This window comes from Gallus gallus, chromosome 18, assembly GCF_016699485.2.
Source record: "Gallus gallus isolate bGalGal1 chromosome 18, bGalGal1.mat.broiler.GRCg7b, whole genome shotgun sequence".
In the NCBI taxonomy this organism is placed as follows: domain Eukaryota; kingdom Metazoa; phylum Chordata; class Aves; order Galliformes; family Phasianidae; genus Gallus; species Gallus gallus.
The window spans coordinates 3,148,033-3,169,731 of record NC_052549.1 but is presented as its reverse complement, the minus strand read 5'-3'; the positions used below and the strand labels follow the sequence as shown (position 1 = coordinate 3,169,731).

Here is a 21,699-nt window from a genome sequence, read left to right as displayed (position 1 = left end):
AGGAGTTTGGGATTTGTGAGGGGCTATCTGATTTGAATCAAATAAAGAACCACTCTGAAACCTTGCCCAAAACATAAATGAAGCCTGCAGCATGTTAACAAGATGAGGAAGTCTGTCCAATTCATTTAATCTGTCTCAGGCTCCTCTTTGCTTCCAGGTGTTCATCTGGCTCACAAGCCAAAACATCCTGGGAGAGGCTCTTGCAGCCACGTTTGCAGCCCATCAGATAAGGTTCGTGCCTCGGAGCAGGCGTGCTGCTGCAAGGCTCCTGCTCTGGTTGGGCCAAGGACATCAGGCTGGGGCTTCAAGGCCAGATCCCAAGTGTAAATGTAAAAATCCAGGTTGTGTCAACCAAATGCCTCACCATTTGGCATGCATTTCACCTCACAGATCTTCCTAGAGACATGTGCTCTGTTTACCCAATAGGCAAAGCGTTTTCCTTTCCAAAGTCATACCAAAAGCCCACAGAAGTATTCAACCCAAGGAGCAACCTCTGCTGGGGAGCCCAGTGGAACAGCCAAGGGGGAACAGAGTGATGAGGATGGGTGAAGCTATATTCTCAGTAGCCTGGTGACACCAGAGCACCCGATGGCTGCTGCACCTCCCAAGGGTTGCACTGTCCTGTGTGCATGTGTGTCAACCCCAGGGACTCCTCCCTGCTGCAGGAGCCTGGCTTTTCTCCTTCCATTGAAAATGCTTCACACTGACTTTCTGGTGTTTCTCTAATCCTTCTGGCACTGTGAGTACTTGCAATTTTTTTCCCAAAGAGCTGAATCTAGTCACTTTTTTTTCCTCCAGGCTTCAGGGGAAACGGAAAGGTACTTAACTTATGTTTTATTCATTGCAGTCACTATCTCTTGTTAATTTACTTACATTATTTACAGAATTTTAAAGTATTTTGTATGTCAGGCAGCATCCCAGGCCCTATAAAATGCTAATTTTCCAACTGTATCAGAGGTAAACATCTTTCCTGGGCCTCTAGGTAGACAAAGGGTCATCCCCATTCTTAATTTATTTTTCATGATTCTATATATAAACGCCATAAAGCCTGCTTGAATGGCAGATCTCAAACAACCCACTTCTCTATGTGGTTAAATTTTATGAAGGTCCATTGTGATTGTGTTACTGGTACAATAAAATTCATTCTTGATCTAGTGCCCTTAATTACTAAGGATGACCGAACCTTGCTTAAATACAGGAATAACTATCTTGGATCTCTGCCCTATGTGGGAATGGAACAGAAGGTTCAAAAAGTTCACTTAACTTTCTGAAGAAAAAAAACCTGCTCTATTTTCACAGTTGCTTCTTTGCACTTCCTGATTTTGGTGAGAGAGGAAGTGGGGGGGAAACCCAAACCCCAGAAGGCTCTTAATGTTTTAGGTTTTAATCTTGTGTCTGTGAGCTCTTGACAAATTGCTCCTATTCTGGGTTTGAAGTTTTCGATGTGTGGAGACTGTTGACACCATAAAAATGGGCAATACATGCAGATTTAGGAATGCATTGGGTCTAAATCACAATGACATGCCTGAGCCGTGTGTTTCCCATTGGTCAGTTGTCTCTTAAGGTTTAAGACCCGTCAATGGGAAGCACTTGACATTACTTTCCAGTGGTGTTTATACTGGCAGGGTGTAGCCACGTGTCACCATAGCACATCCCATGAGACCCATTCTCTCCTGGTCATTGCTATTGGCTCTGGTGCTTGCTGTGGTTCTCCCATATGTCCTGTAGGTGCCCCAGAGATTCCTCTGCCAGCCACCAGGGCATGGATGGGCTCATCATAATGCAAGCAGGGCTTACCTGGAGCTTACAACACAGAGCAGTGTTTCTGCTGTGCCTGAGAGACAGTGCCTCCACCAGCACGTTTCTGTCGCTCCACCGTTCTCTGTGGGTGTCATGTCAAGGAGAGATCAGACTGCAATAATTAGAATGACTTAAATTGAAGCTTCGTTTGCAGGTGGCATTATTCTGGCTTCTATGACAGAGGGATGTTGGGCGGTAGTGCCTTTAAACAAAAATGTTGCCATCCTTGAAGACTTCCTTTGAATCTGAGAAATAAGGCAGGGATATCAAGTTGCAAGCACGTGGTCTTGGCAATTATTTTTCAGTGCTTGGAGTTTCATGGAAGTTTCACATTTTTCCAGTAAATGCATCATGGTATGTAATGTATGCATCAGGGTTGCACCAAAATGCAGAGGGTTTTATGTGGGAAATGGTCCTGCACAGCACAGAGCAATACACCCTGCAATGGGCAGCCTTGTTGCCACCTTGGGTCCTTGTTCCAACAAACCCGTGGATGTCCTTCACCACAAGGGCTTCTCTTCACCCTATGTAATGTCACCATTGGCCCTATGCATTCCTTTCAGGTTGGCCTGAATGTGCCTGGTCGAAAGTTCTCCCTTTTCCCCAACCTCAGTTTGTCTTTTTCTCCCCTATGAGGTGAGAAAATATTCCTTGTGGGTTTGGCAAATGCACACCCTGTGGCATTTGCCAACATTAGTTAAATACCAATAAACCATTTCCATCAGTTCCAAAAAGGAACGTGCCCATTCTGTGATGTGACAGCCTGGCCTGAGTGATATCAATCAGTCAACAAAGGAATGCTGTGGTGCCCCAGGCAATTTCTGGCTAAAGCAGAAGGAGCATATTGCTGATGGAGGAAGAAAAAGATGCTCTGCAGATAACAGCAGGGAAAAAAAAGAAATAATGGAATAATGGAAACTACATGACAGGTTAAAGGAGCTTTTCGTGCACAAGATGCATGTAGCAGGGATGCATTCTTTCTTGCAGGATAAAGAATATCCAAGGGAATGCTCTCTGAATAGGCTGCTGCATGCAGATGCAATAGCAAGAGGTGGCTTTTTTGAATGGACTATAATTACAAATCCACATACCCAGAGATAAGCGAGGCAGACATGTGCTCTGAGGACTACTCCGGAATGTTTCTGGGTACCAGGAACCTGTTTTATACCCATGTGAACTAATGTATTCCAAGCCGGATCCCCCATCTGATCATTTCCATTGCACTCACTGAGATGTATTATATATACTTCCAGGATGTAATTTGCTTGAGTGAAATTGTCATTTTTATTCCTAACTAGCTGGCAACCACTGGGCTAAAGACAGCTCTTCAGAAAGTGACCTTGGAGACCACGCAGCATTACCAATGTTTAAATTGCAGAGAAATGTTAGGACTGCATAACAAGCTGTTGGTTGCCAGGCTGAGCAAGCAAGCTGGGATGGAGGTGATGGGAACTACAGCCTCTCTGCCTGGGCTGTTTGAAATGCTTTCCTCAATTCTCTCTTCCTCTGCTATCTTTCCCCTGCAAGCTTCCTGGAGATAAGTCTCAGCTCTTGGGCAAATACTGTTCAGGATAAATAAGGGAGATAGAGGAAAAATGTTTGTCTTGTACTTCAGTGGGGTGACAAGAGACTTCAGGTAGGCGGCAGCCTGGGCTGTTGTTCCTTGGTGTTTTTGTTCTGATTTCGTCTGAAATGAAATGTTAACAAATGCGTGGTGGCAGTGAAAGGTGTTTCCTTCTCTCACGGGTGGGTTTTCTGAGCCCTGAGGGCTTTTAACCTCATTCCCCAAAATGCTGGCTGGGAACTTAGAGGGAAAAATGGATGTAACAACGTTCTGCCTGCTCAGGGGGCATCTCCCCCAGACAGACAGTGCAGCATCTGTGTCGTGCAATGCAAGCCTACCTGGGGTGTCTGAACACACCAGCAATTAGATATCCAGGGAATTTTGTACACAAAATAGCATGGAAATGATGTTGCTAACTCTTTTTTTTTTTTACCTGTAAAAATGGCCATTATTTTAAAAGTTGTTAACAAATATTCTCTTCTGTAAGGGTCTTCTTGGCAAGTTGCTTTCGTTCCTGTCTTCTTGCTCATAGAATCCTACAATGGCTTGGGTTGGAAAGGACCTCAAACATCATCAGGTTCCAACACCGCTGCCACAGACAGGGTTGCCAACCTCCAGATCAAGCATTAGGTCAGGTTGCCCATGGCTCCATCCAACCTGGCCTTGAACACCTCTAGGGAAGCGTTGTTTTGTTGCTATAGTTGTTGCTATTTCAGCCTGCCTTAAGCCCATATATGCACTGCTGTGCTCTGCAAGCTGAGGGAACTGCTGGCAGCAGAGCTGGGCACCACGCTATGCTATACAGGTGCCTTGCTTTGCTATTTTCCACATCCTAGCAGGAAAAAGGCTGGAGAGGGGAAATCATTAGGGATCAGCCCCTCCTGGCATCTGCTGAATGCTTTGCTGCATGTGGCAGATTTCATTCACGTCTCAGTAAAACGCACCTAATCCATGGACTCGGTGTTCCTAAACTGCCCTCCAGCACTGCTGCTGTGTACTGTGCTCTGATGCATCAGACCTACAATGTTCTGCTTCCCTATACATGCCCTGGCTGCATGCAGGCTGTTTGTGGGGTTATCCAGGTGCACTGTGTTGGAGGAACAAGCTTCCAGTGCTCTCCCTCCTGTAGTTTATGGCTTTCACTCTTCTGGCAGGGAACAAAAGGATCTGACCTTCCTAGGGGCGAGCGGGGAAGTTACTAAATAACCAAGTCCTCCCCTCCCCAAAAGGCTGTAAATTGTGCTGAAATAATGGTTTCACGTTATGCCAGATGAGGAGCTGTTGCAGGCCACTGCGTGATTTTTAATTGGAGAAGAACCAGAGGAAATGCTTTACCCTGGAAAACTCCAAGGGTGAACAAACATTTACCTACTGCCTACTTGCTGTCCAAGGGTCTGGAATGGGATACTGCTCCTCCTGCAGAAGTAGAGATGGATGCAGAGCTGCAGGGCAGCCAGAGCCACAGTAGTCTTCTCATTTTCCCATGTGGGACTTCCATTAAACACTATAAAAAGCCCCACTTCTTTCAGATAGGGTCCTTCCAAAAAGGGTCTAGCTCGCTGCTCCTCCCCCTCTGTTGTTTTTTCCATACTTTGACATCATTATGTGTTGGACATTTCTGAGCTGTGAAGGAAATTGTTCCAAGCCACGGTGTACCGCTGGGAAACAAAAAATGGAGAAGTATTTTCCATGGCTCCATCTGGATGCATCCAGCTCGGTGTTCAGTAGCTACAGCTTTATAGGATGGATTACTGAAGTCCCACTCTGGGGTCACCAAGCTGTGGGTAGGAGCTCCATCAGACTTGTGATTTCTCTCTCCCCAGCCAGCAAGGTATCAGTGCTACTTTTCGCACCACAGGGGAGCGACCCTAATTAGGCTTATTGAAGTTAGTTCTCTATTAGTTGTGTGGCCGCGATCGTACAAACACCCCTGCATGTGTAGGAGTGTTATTTGTGTTAAGAGCTCCCCGCTGGAGTCAGTGTGGCTGAATCCGTGCTGAAAGCTGAGTGAGTGGATGGGGCTGGTGAGAACAAGGTCTGCACTGGGACAATTCCAGTGGTCTGGTGTAAGAGAGGACTTTGTGAGCACTGATGCTGGGTTGGCTAGAGATGGAAGTAAGAACTAATCATCTTCTTATGTGAAAGCACAATCTCAAGATATGTATATATTTTTTTTCCTTTCGAGGAAAAGATGAGTTTTACTCACTTTTACGTCTTGTTATTATGGCCAAACACCACCGGTGTCCTCAGAGCTCCTGGCCAAGCACTGAGGGGATCAGCTCTTCTCCCACATAACAGCAATAGGATGAGAGCTGATGGCCTTAAATTGTGCCAGGAGAGGTTCAGATTGGATATTAGGAAAAAATATTCTCAGGAAGAGTGGTGATGCAGTGGCACAGGCTGCCCAGGGAGGGCTCAAAGCAGTGCTAAGCCTGCGTGCACCCACTTGACCTGTAAGTAACGCTGGCCTTGCACCTTCCGAATCTGATGCTCCCTCTTGGCTCAAGATCAGGTGTCCCCTGGGGACAGACAATGTCTTGTCTCACAGCCTGCTCTCAGTGAGAGCATTTTTCTCCGCGTGAACTCTGAGCCTTCTCCTTGCCCGATCTGTGATACCAGGCTGTGATCTCCAGGAGGGCCCCGGGTGCATTTCTTTGTTCTGTGACTAATTAGAGCCCTCAGGAAGGAGATGTGCACCATGGACACAAGTGTGCTGCAGGTTCCATTCACTGCAGCATGTCCCGTTGAGGATTTCCCTAGCTTCACTGCTGCTGTGACTCACCGTGCATTTTCTCCTCTGGACTAAGGTTCATTAATTCCGGAATTAAACTTATTGCTTCTTTAGACAGGAGCTGTGTCAGAGCATCCCCATGAGTTCCTTAACAATTCTCCATTTTGGTGATTCTGATCTGTTCAAAAGCCTGGTTTTGAATGCTTTGGAGCTGATGGAAAGAGTTTAATTGACTTCTCAGGGAAATCTTACTTTAGGCCATTCATGAGGAGGAGGGCACCATCTGAAGAGTTCCTTAAAGAACTTCTTCTGTCCCCCTGCCTTCACAGGAGCTGAAGAAGCAAGCAGCCAGGCCGAGCAGCAGAGCCCCATGGGTCAGGGAATGTCCCACCATGGAGCTGGAGCTGACCAGCGACTGCTATTGCAAGCACAACGCTTCCATTTGCAGCAGAGATCCCTAATGAGCCGGGAGCACTGGAATTCTTCCAGCGTGTAGCCCCTGTTGGCTGCCCTCCCATTTGGTCATGCTAAACGACGAGGTAAATAGGCCTTTCATGAAATCTAACACCCGCCCTACCTAATCCCCCTTGCCTTCAAACTGTGGGGCTAATCAGTTGTTTTGACATAGCTGGGATCCAAATTCTATAAGGAACATGGCCAAGAAAAGTTCAAATCCACGACCAAAATTAATGAGAACTTCAAAGAAATTTACCACCAAATGTTACTAATTTAGTACACCCTGTGTTCGAAACCAATGACCTAATTGGAAACTATATTCTTTAAAAGCCATTATGTCCCAGCTCCTTAGTATTCGGGAGGTGGCTTCTGAGATCAGAGTAGGTTTATGTCACTTGGTAGGACATGGTAGAGGCTTTCCACTCCCACCTCTCTAAAACACGGATGAAATATCCTGCTGTTGACTGCATTAGGTGATTGTGCTCTTAATGCACAATAAATAACAGATTCCGAATCAGACAAACAATTTCCTTCTGCTCTCTAAGAAGTGAGTATAATATTACAAATCCTTTAAAGCCGGTTGAAGCAATGAAAGGTCTGATTAACTTTGCTGTCACGTTGCCAAAAAGCCAGCACATTAAAAAAAGTAAAATGTACTTAGCATAAAAATGTACATTGTTGTACAGGGCTGCCAATGGTGCATCTGTCTTCTCGGAATTTCACCAAGCTCTGCAACAAGTGTGTGTGTGATGTTGATCCTGCACTGCTTGGCTGTGGTTTTGGGTCAACATGGGAAGAAAATCAGGGTTTTAGGTCTGGAAGTTCTCCAGGTAACCCAGAACTCATTGCCTTTATACACAGGTGTCTGTCTGTGTGAAATCAGGGCTTCCCACTGGGAGAGAAAGGTAAAATCTGATCTTTGGTGCATCTCTCTGATCCTTTGTTTATCTCCTCCATCCCTCATTTATCTCCCTCATTTCTAGGAAGTAGAAAAAAAAAAAAAGTCGATCTGTCAGATTGTAAATTCTTTTTAAATGAACTGAGCTCATTTAAGGTAATGAAGATTTCTTGCTGTTGAGGAAATTGGTGTCTGTGAGGCATCAACTCGAAAACGCTTGATTTTCCTGAGCAAATAACATCTCTGGAAGGACCTGCAGGGAAAGTTTTGGTCCACTCACCTGGTCAACCGTGAAGTTAATTATTTGGGATGTACTGGAGTCCATTTCAGATGCTGAAGTGTATCTGGGACATCGCATTTCCAAACACAGCCCACATAGTTCTAGCTCTGGTGCTACTGTGGAAAGCAGAGCATGGAAGAAGAAATGCAGCTCCTTGATAGGGGCCCAGTGATCAGCCTTACCTTCCTCTGAGGATTTTCCAGTGGTTTGGGAACAGTTGTTAATTTCTAAAGGAGGTTCCGTGGTGTCTCAGGCTGATAACTGATGTTCTGCTTCCCTAAGTCAAAGTGGATTTCCCCATTTCTGGCTGATGTAAATGCAAAGAGCAGTTATCAGTCCAAAAATAAAAAAAGAAATGGCAAAAAGAAAAGAGGGCTTGATGGGGCTGGAGCGATTTGGTTACGTTCAACCTGTAAGAAAGATTCCTTGTTTTCTCGTCGGTGAAATTTTGCCAATAACTGCTTGGCTAACATCAAGGAAGGTTTTTCTTGGGTCATATTCAGAAAAGTTTAAAAAAAAAAAAAAAAAAAAAGTAAAATGAAAAAAGAAAACCCAATGGGCTCCTTTGTTGGGGAAGGAGCTGGCTCCTGCCTGGCGCTGGGTGACCTCATGTAGGTTGGGTATTCAGCCCGGTGGCAGACCCTGAGGTGTGAGCACAGTGAGCTGAGCTGCACCGTTCCCTGCTGAGGGCATGGGGGTGTGTCCCAGTGGAACCCAACTCATCTGCTGAGCAGACATTGATTTACTCCCAATGGCAGTCCTTCCCTGCTGCAGTGCAGGGAGCATCCCTATTCCTGTGTGCTTAAAGCATGCTGTCACTCTGCTGCATGTGTTGAAGTGGGTCCTGGGGAGGGCTGGATATTTAAGTGATTTCCTCTTTGGGGCTTACAAGCCTTATGGGGTCTGTGCCACCTTCGGAGCTGGGCAGGGCTTGAAAAGCTTAAGTGCAGAAGAGACCATATTTCCCAGAAAAGGGAAATTTGCATTTTATAAATCCCGCAGTACCCATTTTGCTCACATCCATTTTATGATTGTAATTACTTAGATTACTTTTATTTTAGAAGAAGGAAAACAATAATGAAAGGATAACTAAATAAAATAGCGCAGAGAAAGAAGGAAAACACTGTGGTTTCTGTTCCAATTTTTAACCCTTCAGCAAGAGGAAGAGCTGGATCTCTCAAGGTGGAGGAACACACCCAACTGCCACCATTTCAATCTGCTCTTTTCAGTGCCTCATTCATTCATTTCTGTGCTTAGGGAAAGGTGAAGCTCCTGTGTCTTCCTTGTGCTTCAATGAGTTGTGGCTCTCCGGGGGTCTGCAACAAAAATGGGCATATTGTATGATCTTTAAGGTCTTTTCCAACCTGAGTGATTCTATGATTCTATATGGTATATGATGTGTAGTATATATTGTATATTATATGTATATAGTGCCATGCACATATATCAAATGCTCAGTACATAACTGTATATCTTGTATAGAATGTAGGTTTATGCTGCTGCTGGCCCTTTTGGCAGGGATGTGTAGATGGGATGCAGGGATGCATAGAACTGCATTGTCAGTACTGATCAAAAAGGAACAGTTTGTTAATCTGCCCCATAACAAATACGTGCTCACACTTCTTTTATGTTTTTTTTGATGTGATTATTTTTTTCTGTATGTGAAGTACACTGAAGCAAGTACCCAAATGCTGTGACCCAACAGATCTCCCTGATGGGCTCTTGTGTCTGAATGAGGGGTTTCCACCTCAAGCCATTAACGTTATGTGCTCGAATGCATCATTCTGAGGGTGTCAGGCCGAGGTCCTGCCCACAGTTCAGCACGCTGTCCAGCCCTAAGGTTTGGTAAGGTGAGGATGTTGAACTGGATGATCCCTGTGGGTTCCTTCCAACTCGGGGTATGCTACGGTTGTCCCTTCTCAGTGATTATGGTTTATCTGTACAGTTACATGGATGAGTTGAGGAAGGCATCTCCTGTGCCTCCACCTTGCTCCACTGAGACAGAGATTATAATCCTGTAATTGCCCATGAGTGTGGCCACTGCTAAAATAAGACATCTCAAAGCAGGGGATTGTCACTGCTGGAGATGCTGCACCTTCATAGACACTGCTCACTGTGTTCCCAGTTCCATTGCAGTGCTGGAAACCCCCAGAAAGAACCCAAAAATCATTCCTTCCAAGGATCTCCCACCAATCAACCTGCACCTTTGTGATACCCACACATCAGAACATCAGCATCGACTGGATTGGGTTTGTTGAATTTTATTGACCCTTTCTGGGTGTTTCACCCCAAAAAGGATGCCACATCCATTCCTGGACCCTTCATGAGCCACAAGGAGCAAGTGCTGTGCACCCTACACCCACCCCAAATTGCATGGCAAGCTCCTAGGAAGGCAAGGAGATGTACTGGGCTCTGTGCAGGGGCAATCAGGAAGGGAATTAAAATTATGATATGTTGCCATGGCAATCAAGTCCCAAGATTTGGCTAGGAGGAGAAGCGAGGTTGTAGCAAGTTGCTCATGAATTCCTCAGTAGGCTTTTCGATACCCTGTTTCCTTTAAATGAAATTGGAGAAAGACTTGCAGTTCATAGCGGGGATAAAAATTTTATGAAGCTAAATCCAGGCAGTGTTTTAGTGTCAGTCAGCATTAACCCACAGCATGATCACATAAATAATTGAGATCTCAAATACCCCAGCGCTCCGGGTTGGAGCCCTGGCAGCACTGAGGGCTCTATGGGCAGCCCAGCACTTGGGAGCCCATTGCCAATCCATGCGAGCATCCTGGAAGTGCCCCACCCCTGCCCTGAATCCTGACATATGGGGATAGGAGAATGAACGTGGTTAGTAAAAAGTCATGGAAATGCAGCAGAGACCCCAACGCCTGTGAGAAACCCCAGAGGAAAGGATTGTGAAGCTCTGCTTGGTTGTGAGGATGGCAGCTGGTTTTGAAAATGGAGATTAAAAAAAAAACAATCATTTTCATCGGGTTCTTTTTGTCCAACCCATCTTAGTCCCCCTCCTGCAAAATGGTTAGATAGAGCTGATTGAAAATTAATTGAACACAATGACAAAATTATTGATGTTTTGAGCAGTAACACTAAGAAAGGAATCTGGTCCCAAGTTGTCCCCAGCTGTGATCTCTTCTGCTTTTCTCTTCCCATCCCTTCTCTACTGCCTTTTTATTTCTGTTTCAGAGGCAAATGGGGAAGCCAAAGGGGCAGAACAGACTGTGGGCTGCAGGGCAGAACAAGAGCCAGGGGAGGAGAAAGGGAATGAACCAAAGTGCAGAGAAGTGATGGCTTTGAGGGCTTCCAAGGAGCATCATCAGGGAGAAAATAAAGAAGTTTTCTTGTGGCAGTGAGGCGTTCTACAGTGAAAAAGAGGTGAGGATGAAAAGTGCAGACTGGAGAGGAAGGAAGGCCATGAGGAGACCTCTTTCTTCTGATGGACTGCTGTCCGGCAGGGGATGGAAGATGGGGACGACAGCATCCACAGCTTGGAAGCTGCTCAGGGCTGTGAATAGCAGCCTTTGGAGGCCCCGCAGAGCCTGCTGATGGACCAGAGCTTCTAACAGGGCATGGGGTTTGGGGTAGCAATATTTCACTGTGGAATAAATCTTCATTTCACTTGATACCTCCAGAACCACGGAGGTCAGAAATGCTGGGTTTGGTAGGAATAGTTACAATTATTACTTTTTTTTTTTTTTTTTTTCCAGCTGGGAACCTAGCCTGGATTTTTCTACCCTAAGGAAGACACAAAACCTCCTGAACCTCCAACCTTGGAGCCTTCCCACTGCCCCAGCCCGGCTCACAACGCTGCTGCTGTATGCCCATGAGGTAAGCGATGCTGCTTGGCAGCTGGCTGCACACACCCAGGGAAAATAAACACACGGAATTACTGCTGTCTCCTTCTGCCTGGTGCTACACTTGGGCTGGCTCCACCGTGGCACGTGAATAAAGCACAAGGCTGGCTGCTGCCGGGCCAGTGGGTTGATTTCAGGTCTTTATTTTTTTGCAGGCTACGAGAAAACAGAAGTTCTAAAGGAAAGAGGTTTTTTTTTTTTTCTCCCTTCTGAGCTAAGCCAAGACAGGCTCATGTGATTTCCCACTCAGCCCAGGCAGCAGTGGGCTGTGGGGTGCAGAAGGGCCAGGGCACTTGCTTAGAGCAGTTCTGCTCTTTGCAGATAGGTTTGGAGCTGGTCAGAAATGGAGCATCGCTATGGGTTGTCCGGGGTGGGAATGTGTTGTGTCAGATGTTGGCCTTCTGTGGATTTCCAAAGAGAAATCTGGGACTATTAAATATATATATATGCATACATATGTGGGATTGTTCAGTCTGGAGGAGGATCAGAGGAGATCTTATTGCTCTCTACAGCTCCCTGATAGGAGGTGGTGGTGAGGTACAGGTCAGCCTCTTCTCCCAGGTAACAGCAATAGGATGAGAGGTGAAGGTCCTTAAATTGTGCCAGGGGAGGTTCAGGTTGGATATCAGGAAGTGTTTCTTTGCCCAGCTGCCCAGGGAGGTGGTGGAGTCACCGTCCTTGGAGGTATTCAAGAACTATCACGATACGGCACTGAGGGATGTGGTCAGAGGGTGTGGTGGGGGTGGGTCTATGGTTGGATTGAATGACCTCAGAGATTTTTTCCAACCTTAATGATTCTGTGATTTTATGTAATAAAAAACAATTGAATTACCCCCATAAACCTGTCTATGTTTAAAATATTTCTTGCTAACTGCTTAGAAGCGTTTTCCACTTTCAGTAGCAACGTGAAAAATCCTCAGAATTGGCTATGCTAATGCAAGTTTGCAAGGAGCTGATCCTAAATAGAGATATCTTGGAGAAAGTTTCCATTTAGAAGCTTGCACCTCAGATGTTTGCTGATTCAAAGGCAGTGCTCACAAATCTCTGGTAGCACGTTCAAGAATGGCTGTTAATATCTCCAGGGTTGGGACTGACTCATGTCTCACGCTAGAGACCATGGTGCAGAATGTAAATGAAATAGTGAGAAATTAAACATGACCAGGAACACAGTGCTATTTAAGAACAATTCTAAATTAGACAGAAGTTTCCCCAGAACTTTTAATGACCTTTGCTAACAAAGGCTCCCATTTAGGTGTGTTTTTTTCTAATACTTTTTTTTTTTTTTCTTCCAAAAGAGTAAAAATAAACTACTGAAGCCCAAGAGGCTGCAACACCACTGCAGCCAAATGAACTGAAAAAATTCCAGCTTAAAAACAAACTGTATTTTACTGAAATAATTAAAACTTCCAAAGGAAATATGAACTGCTGCTTCTTCAGAAACAGCAAGGGCAGGGAAGACCCCCCACTTACTGAATGCTTTCTTCGAGCAAAAGCCCTCTAAAACAAATTCTCATTTCCCACTGGAATCATTCAGATCTCGTATCAGCTGAGAAAAGTTGTGTTTTGGCATTAAAAATAATTGCTAAAAGTTCTTAACCAGAAGCAGAAGGCCGACTTTGTAAAGGGAATTCTTATGGGATGTGCGTTGCCTCCCACCTGCACCCATTTCAGGTATCAGAAGGCATCTGAGCAGGGATGGTCAGTCCACCGTGCCAGGCTTAATGAGGCAAATCATTGCAAAACGACATGTCTCTGTTAGGTGTTGAGTCTTTATTACAGCATCCTCTGAGGTATTTGCTTTAGTCAATGCCTGGATGGTCACACCAGGTCTCTTTGTGAATTAAAGTGGAATTCAGCATTAATGAAGGTCTAATTTTATGGTGTTATTGTTAAAAGGAGGTAATACAAGCCGGAGAATACTTGCAGGGAAATAAACTTTTGAGGTCCATGCCAGTAGTAAGTTCTCTGAACTAGCTCTGGTAAATGAGCAGATCAAACAGAACTTTGACTTGCAACTCAAACAAAGCCACCACCCATTCTGCAGTCTTTCCATTAAGTTCTCCCCCCAGTGCTTTTTAATTATGTCTATTCTTCCCATTCTTCTAACTGGCTTCGGGGGAAGGACCACGGTTCCTCCCAGTGCCATCTCTGCCAGCCAGACCTGGGAAGCCCCAGAGACTTCAAAAGACCAAGGGTTGCTGGGACCCAGGTTCTGCTGCCTTTCTTGGCTGTGCTCAGAGGGATTCCTTCATTTGGCAGCTAGATTTTGCAAAGGAGTAGTGGATCTTTTGGCTTTTGTTTGGTCAGGGAACTGGATTTGAAAATGGAGTAAGCCTTTATCAGTGATTGAAATCAATTCAGACCAGCATAAACTTTATGGAGACCACTGGACTCTCTGTGCATGTTTATGGGCCAAGTCACTGCTGGTGCTTGCAGCCACAGTGGTTTCCTTAGTTCAGATGTGCTGAGCACTGTGTGTTGAGATGTAGAATTGAGAAGCCAAGAACACTTTTCATAGAATCATAGAATGGTTAAGGTTGGAAGGAACCATAAAGACCATTGAGCTCCAACCCCCTGCTACGGGAAGGGTGGTCAGTTGCCAGCCCAGGCTGCCCAGGGCCCCATCCAAGGTGATCTTGAACACCTCCAGGGATGGGACACCCACATTTCTCTGGGCAGCAGTGCCAGGGCCTCACTGCCCTCTGACTGTTGAAAGGTTATTTTGTGTTGCGCTTATCTTAAGAACTTTAAGGGCAAAACAACTTCCCAACTAGTGATGGATGGCCTTATGGCTAAGGCTGGAACACTTCCTTCCCTGTTGTCCCTGTGCCATCCTATTGCTGCTCTAAGCAAACTCTGTGATCTGGGACAACCGTCAGCTGGCTCCAGAAAGGGATAGTGTGAGGGTGGCTACAACCATCCCTCCTACATGCTCTTTGGCCAGAAGCGAGAGGGTTTGAGCCAGTAACTAAAAATACAGCTCATAGCCTTGGATAAAGGTAGGTTTGTCAGCAGTAGCTTCTCTGCTGGAGTCCTTGCATCAATCCTAGCACAAAGTTGCATGTGATGTGGGGGAGGGTTGGTGCCCTGCTGTTTCTTTCTCTTTCTGCCAAGGTGCCTTTGTCTCACAAAGCCACAGCTGGCTGCAGCTGGAGCTGCCTGGGCTCTTCTCCCGGCCAGATCCCTGTCTCCCTGGGGGCACTTCCATAGGATAAAAAGGAAAAACTTTTCACAGCAGTGAAATCATCCTGGTGGATGGCTGGATGGCACAAGGCAGCAGAGCACGGCCCACTGGAGGGGAGCCAGCTCAAGTGGACACATTGGGCAGCTGGTGGTGGCTTCCTGGGTCTGGCAGTGCTGTGTGGAGGCTGCCAGCACTAAAGCTGAGCTGTTGTGAGCAACCAGCTCTGATTTAGAATAGGTTTGGTCAATGTTCTTTACAAATCCTTTGCCCTATGCTCATGTCTCTTCAGTTTCCCTCCAAGCCTGTCCTTGATGTAAGAGGAGCTGGCAAGGTGAATCCAGGCATTACATCATGGACATCCTGTTGCTTCAGACATTTGTGTGTGTTTGACTTGGCTAATGTTTCTTTCTCAAGATCGATGAGTGCCTGTTCTGTTTGCCTTTCTCTGAAGATAAAATAACCTCCCTCCTGGGATTGGATTCCAGGTCTGGACTGCCCAGCTGTGACAAAGGACAGGTGTGGGGCTGTGGGCAGGACAGGGTTGCCGTACAGGAGATGCTTTGAGATGAGCACCTCCATGAATGTCCCTATTATCCAGGGCTGCTCTTATTCACACTGCTTGTACTGCAGACATCTGGGGAAAAAATGTGAAAGGATGGAATTGGAAGACATCAGTCTCTGTGAAAAGCGTGGGGCAGAGAGCAATGGTGTGAGGAAGGGGGAAAAAAGATGAAATATTCCACAAGGTGGGCTAAAGATCGTCAATTTGATGGTGCAGAATGTGTCATTAATACTGTTTAGAAAGACTATTTCTAACCTTGGTTGTGTGCTTGTTACTCTCAGCTCTCCTGTTTCTCACTCTTGGTTGGGTCTGGTCCCAGGCACTGGAAGGATCCTTCCATGACCCCCACAGCTCTGCCCTGTCCCTTGAAGAGCTCAGCAAAAACAACCCCTGGGGCTGTGAAAACCAGCAGAGTTACAGCAAAAGACAACTGTGAGCTGGAGTGCCCCATCCATCAGTAATTCAAGCTGTCTTTAAACACTGGTAATGGCTCCGGATGCCTGCAGTAGCTGCAGTAACAGCCAGGGCTCAGTTGTTTACAGGAAGGACTGTGTCTGAGGAGAGTTGTTCGTTTCCAAAAGGAAGCTTATGAGGCAGAGCCAAGGTGGGTCATGGACTGTAGGACTGGGAGGGGTCAGTGCCTTGGGTGAACCATGGGCTCCACTGATCACCTGGGGTACAATCATGGTTAAAATATCATTATAGGTCTTGCTGTACTAATATGAAGGGCCAGGGATGAATCCAGAGCATGATCTGGGGCCGGCTCTCCTGGTTGCATAGGATGAAATGCTCGTTGTGCTCTAAAATTAAGCTTCATTACCTGCATCAGAGCTGGCAGTCCTGTACCAAGGGAGCACACAAATCCTACCTGGAAAGCCACTGGTGATAGAGCCGTGACTTATTTTTTTCATGCACTGCCACTTATTTTATATATGCATCTATATTTGCTGTGGTGTTTCTAACACCAGCAGCTCTGTGAAGACAAAGGTTTCAAAAAAACCCCAAACCTACAAATTTCTATGACCAGTTATGCTATGGGGGAGGCAGAGAAAGGAGAGAGAAACTGCAGACCTTAACCTGGGTTAACTAAACACACTCTTAAACTCTGCTTCAACATAAGACTTCTAACATTACCTGCTTGGCGTGCCATAGGCACTGATGAGAGCCACCACACGGCGCAGTTAATCACGGAGCCAGCTGCCATAGGATATAGTGGGGCATAAAGCTTGTAAGAGAGCTCTTTTCTCTGACATCCAGAAAAATGAATAAAGGATGGGAAATCTCAGATGACAGGGCATGCACCAGCCACTAAATGGGGCTGAAGAAGTTATTCTGCAGAATGACTCATGCCATAAGATCTGCATTTTTTCTTTTTTTTTTTTTTCCAATTTTTTTTCCCCTCTGGCTGTCTATGGAAGTGAAAAGCATTGTAGGTGTCTGAATCCTTCAGTCCTTTCACTTCTGTCCAAGAAGTCTTAATAAACCTGTTTTTTTCTGGAGTGTGTAAACCTAAACTAGGCATCTCACTGGCACAGTTTGCTCAGAGAAGTGGTGGTGCCCCATCCCTGCAGACAGCCGAGGTCAGGGGATGGGCTGTGAGCACTGATGGAGCTGTGGGTGTCCCTGCTCAGTGCAGGGAATTGGACCAGATGATCTTTAATGATCCCTTCCAACTCTGACAATTCTATGATTCTATGACCTCCCTTTCCTAGTGCTGGGGTTGGCACAGCTGATAGATTTTAGTCTCTTGCACCCTTTCCCATTTGCTATCGTATTTCTCTCACCCCATTGCTTGGAAGGTGGATGCTTGAACGCAACAACCCACTGCTGCTGATAGGCACTGAGGAGCAGCCATACCAGCTTTCCTCTGAGAACTGTGTTCCTGGTGGTCGGGTCCAAACTTGGGATACTGGGGCTCTCTTTTTGGGCCTACCTGTGGTCAAACTCCTGGCACTGCCCCTAGGACCCCTTCCAGAACTTCTTGAAAGCCCAGCACCAGTGACAGCCTGCAGAGATTCCTCACAGCTCCCCATCTGGGCATCACTGCAGAGGCCTGAATGAAACACTGGAGGACATGGAGTTATTTTTTGGACAGCTCCATGGTTAAAGATGCTCGATAGAGACTTGAGAGTGTTCTTTCCTCAGCTCTGTGTCACTGACCTTCAGCAAACCATTTTATCTTTCCTTTTCCTATCTGTGACAACGATAGAAATGTTCTCTTTCTTTCTCCCTTTGTCTGTCTTATCTATTTATATTTTAAGGTCTTTGGGGCAAGGACTGTCTCTTCACTGTACAAAGGCTGACAGACAAAGGCATTGACCTTATTTGGGATCTTCGAGTGTTAATGTGATAACAGCACCTGAACAGTGGATGAGTGTAAAATAGCAGCACTGTCTATTTTGGGCCAGAAAGCAAAGTGCTTTCCCTTCCTTGTGATAGCTTTTGGGAAGCAACAATTAAGGCAGCAAAGGGAATCACACAGAACTATGTGAAAAGCAGCAAGTTCTATGAAAAACTCTGAAACTTTGTTCAAAATGGAGGTTATCTTCCTTTACTTTCCATTTCCTTTTCTTTTTCTTCCCCTTTTATTTATTTATTTATTTATTTATTTTTGGACCTGAAACAATAACATCAACACACGAGAAAGGGAAGCCCTGGCATATAATGCATACCTTACTAAAGCTTGGGATCCAGAGGGCACAGACAGCAGCTGTGCCACTGCAGAACGCTTTGGGAGGAACCTGGCCGTGGCTGCTTTGCTGGAGCCCATGCAGCTGACCATGAGGCTGGTAGTTATCTGAGCACAGTGAAGAGGTCCGGACTATTTTCAGCCATATAAAAATGGTTTAGTGTCATATTTTTTCCCGCTACAAGAGGCTTCTCTCCTGTTTCAATGCAGAAAGTACTTTCATACTAGAAAGTGTTACCCTTCTGCTCGAGGGGATGCCCTCTCATCTCCGCAGGTAATCTTTTTCACACAAGCAGAGGGAAGAAGAGTGGAGTATTAATAAGCTCTTTGCTAGGAAGCGGTTAAAATTTCCTCCTTCTTCCTCTGCATCTCACTTTAACACTGTTTTATCTCTTCTTGATGCAGAGATTCAAACAAAAACTAAAAATGTTATTAATGGTAAACTCAACAGGAAAACTGCTTTCTCTCCTGAGCAGTAAATGTGGATTTGACCTCTTAAGAAGTGACTTTTTTTAATTTAGTACTAAATTCCCACTAGATTAAGCACAATCTGAAGACACAATAGGGGAGCAGCAGTGGAAGGGAATCCAAGCAGCACTTAACGTCGTCTTTACTTGTGTTTCATGCTGAAAGATCAGTTCAGGTGGTGAATTATTAATGCTGCAGTCTGGCATAATCATAGGCACGCAGCCTGCCAAAATGTAAGAAGTCCATCGCAAAGGCAGGATATTGGATCCTGTTGGTGCAAACAGACGTGCTCCCGTGTTTGAAAGTTCACAGTGGGAGAATTCAAATCAACCCCCGAGGTTGGCTGCAGATTAAACTCCATTTTTAATTAGTTGCTGCACAGAGGACCTCATGTCAGGAAAAAGTAACACTAAACCCATGGAAATATCCATAATAATTATCCTCCAGATTCCGTCATTGTCAGTGGGGTAAAACATTAACATCCTTTTATCGTGCTGAAGCGTTTGCTCGGTTTGTGGTTTTATTTTCCTCCTGTAGTCCAACAGTTTTAAATCCTAATGAGTTAAGAATTGCCCAGGATGATAATGGGGCTGCTGAGACCCTTTAATGATTGGCACGGCTCGCAAAGGGGAGAAACAAAACCGGAGGAGGCTCCCTGGGGAAGGGTGTATGGCCACAAAGGCTTGAGTGGGCGACGGGCAGAAAGGGACTGTTGCTTTCACACAGTTAGGTGTTTAAGGGAAGACAAACCCTGGCCACAGCTGACTAATTTTGGCTAATTGGAACCTGCATGGGTCAAGGCCTGGAGGCCTCGGTGCTGTTAGGCTGGGGCAGCATCCATCACCCACCTCCCTTCTGCACAGCAGCTCGTGACAAAGAATACACGATGTAAGAGAGGCCCCAGGCCCATCCCTAGCAGAATATTGCCTTGTGCCTGCTTGTCTTGGTGCTGCCTTCCTGCAGGTTGGGTGGATGATTGGCCAAGCGTGTGGCTGGAGCAGCCCCACGGGATGCTTTTGTTTCAGGCCAGCTTCTCACTGTGGAGCAGAGTGCTTCCAATAGCCTTTTTGGATTTCTGCCCTACAACTATGAAGAGATGAGCCCTTCTTGTGTAGAAATGCAGAATCCTCCCATGCAAGGATGAGACCTTTGGTGGTGCAGGGGCCCATGGGCTTGGCCACAGTGAGACACACAAGCAGATGCTGTGCCTGTTTGCTCCACATGCTGCTGCACATGTAAGGCTGGTCTGGTTTAGGCCACAGTTTGTCACCCAGCTACATACATCATAAAAAGCCACTTCAGGCTAAATGACGTTTTTGATAACATCTCTGCCCATTCACCTTTTCCCTCCAAACACCCGATGGCAATGCAGTGCACTGCCTTGGACTCAATGCCTCTTTAATGCTTGTGATGTATATTTTAATAATAATGTTTTGACTGAATGCAGGACAGGGGAGGAAGAATAGTTCAAGTGTTCCCTGTATAAATTTCATGGTAACTTGAGGATTATGGTTAATTAAGGGTTTCACCTTTTTTTTTTCCCCTCAATACTGCTGAAATAGTAGCTTAAGATTTTCTTTTTTCTTTTTTTAAAGGAATGCCAAATAGGCCTATGAATATCTCAAAGCAAGCTGTGAATCAAACTGACTTTTCTGCTCACGTTATTGTATACTAGAAAAGGGAGAGGCCAATCTGATGCTTCGAGGTTTTGAAAATGGGGGATATCTTCTCTATCTGGTTGTTTCTACTGGCAGCTGGCCGGTGTTCAGCACAGCATGGCTTTGGACAGTGCTAATAAATCCTCTGATTTCTTCAAAATAAACGTGAGCGCAAAGTAAACCTAAAAGAACTTGCATGGCAAACCTTTCTGAGATTATTGGTAGCTGGCGCTTCCCTTTTCCAAGCTTAGTTTTTGCTATGAGATTGCCCTTTGACATTTGCAAAAACCAGCAAGTGGAGGAAATGACAGTGTGGCATTTATTAAGCTGCAGCGTGGATGTTAAACAGAAGAGGTTTCTCTAAGAGTGGGATATAGCTGCTCCGTGAGAAATAGACTGTTAGAGCTCACCCGGATGTGAGATACTATAAAACAGGCTTATATGGAAAATAATATCAGACTGCGATGCATTTGAGGTTAAAATGTAGCAGTTCTTTGCCCATAAGAGCTGTGAGCTTGAATGGGTCTCCTTGTGATGGAGTTATCAAACTGATGTCTCTGGGAGAGGATGGCATGTGTGTGCTTGTATAGAGGTACAACTTTCCCTTGAGTTGGGTTTTGCTCATTGCTCTCTCTCTTAGATGTTACTTCTGTAATGTGTTTTAGCCAAGATCAAAGCAAGAAAAGCAAAGGCACAAATGGGTCTGGCTTGAGTTACGCATTTTAAAAGTAAAATTCTCACATATCTTTTTGGATCTGGGTTTCATTGAAAACAAAAGAGATGTGTGCTGCCCTAGGTGTACCATCTCATTTGGTTGTCCAAGATTAAAGGGCATTGGGATGGACCCATTTTTCCAGCTCCCTCCTAGAAGGAGGACAGATGTGTATCTTCCTGTGGGGTGAGCTCCAGAAGAGGACTGGGAAGGAACACATGAAGGTCCCTTCCTGTTCGTCCTGCAGGCAGCAAGGTCCCATCCCAGGTCATTCTCAGTTCTGAACCGTGCCATGTCTGAGCATCCTTTGGGCAGCCTTTATGCTACGTGAAGGGGCATACCCCCGCCATGTGTGTTCTATTGTTACCTTCCTACTGTGAGATATTGGTAAGTCCTTTAAAGAATATGCTTGTCACCGTGTTCAATTATGTGAGGAGAAGTCAGACTTTATGCTTGGAGGTGTAAGTGCCTCATGAAATGCTGCTCAGCCAGAATAGATCTAGAATCCCCTCAGTGTAAGGGTATGAAGACCATGGATAATGTCAGAGGTATATTACATGCAAAGGTGATGCATGTATTCCTTATGTCCTTCCGACTTAGCATGGCAAAGACCTGCTGGAGGGGAAAATAGAATGGAATAGCCACTGCATTCCATTGTGTCTATTAAAAACCTCTTCTTACAGATTCTTTTCCTCTGCACAGCTCCTGGGTAACTTGCCAGGATGGCAGCGTTCACATGGTGCTGTCCAAACTGATGAGAACTGGAAATCCCAGAGGGTTTCTTGAGAAGCACCAGAAGTTCCTGTGGGCTCAGCCAGTGACTGTGCAGGCTCAT

General features: G+C 45.7%; 1 long non-coding RNA gene across 1 annotated transcript in view; it reads left to right on the top strand.

Annotated features, from left to right (window-relative positions):
- Nucleotides 1-10,921: 10,921 nt before the first annotated feature.
- The window catches only part of LOC121107120, a 56,512-nt gene continuing 45,734 nt past the window's right edge, over nucleotides 10,922-21,699 (top strand). Inside the window, exons 1-2 of the long non-coding RNA XR_005840618.2 lie at nucleotides 10,922-11,112; nucleotides 11,445-11,565. This is a non-coding gene — a long non-coding RNA (uncharacterized LOC121107120). The remainder of the gene's footprint in view (nucleotides 11,113-11,444; nucleotides 11,566-21,699) is intronic.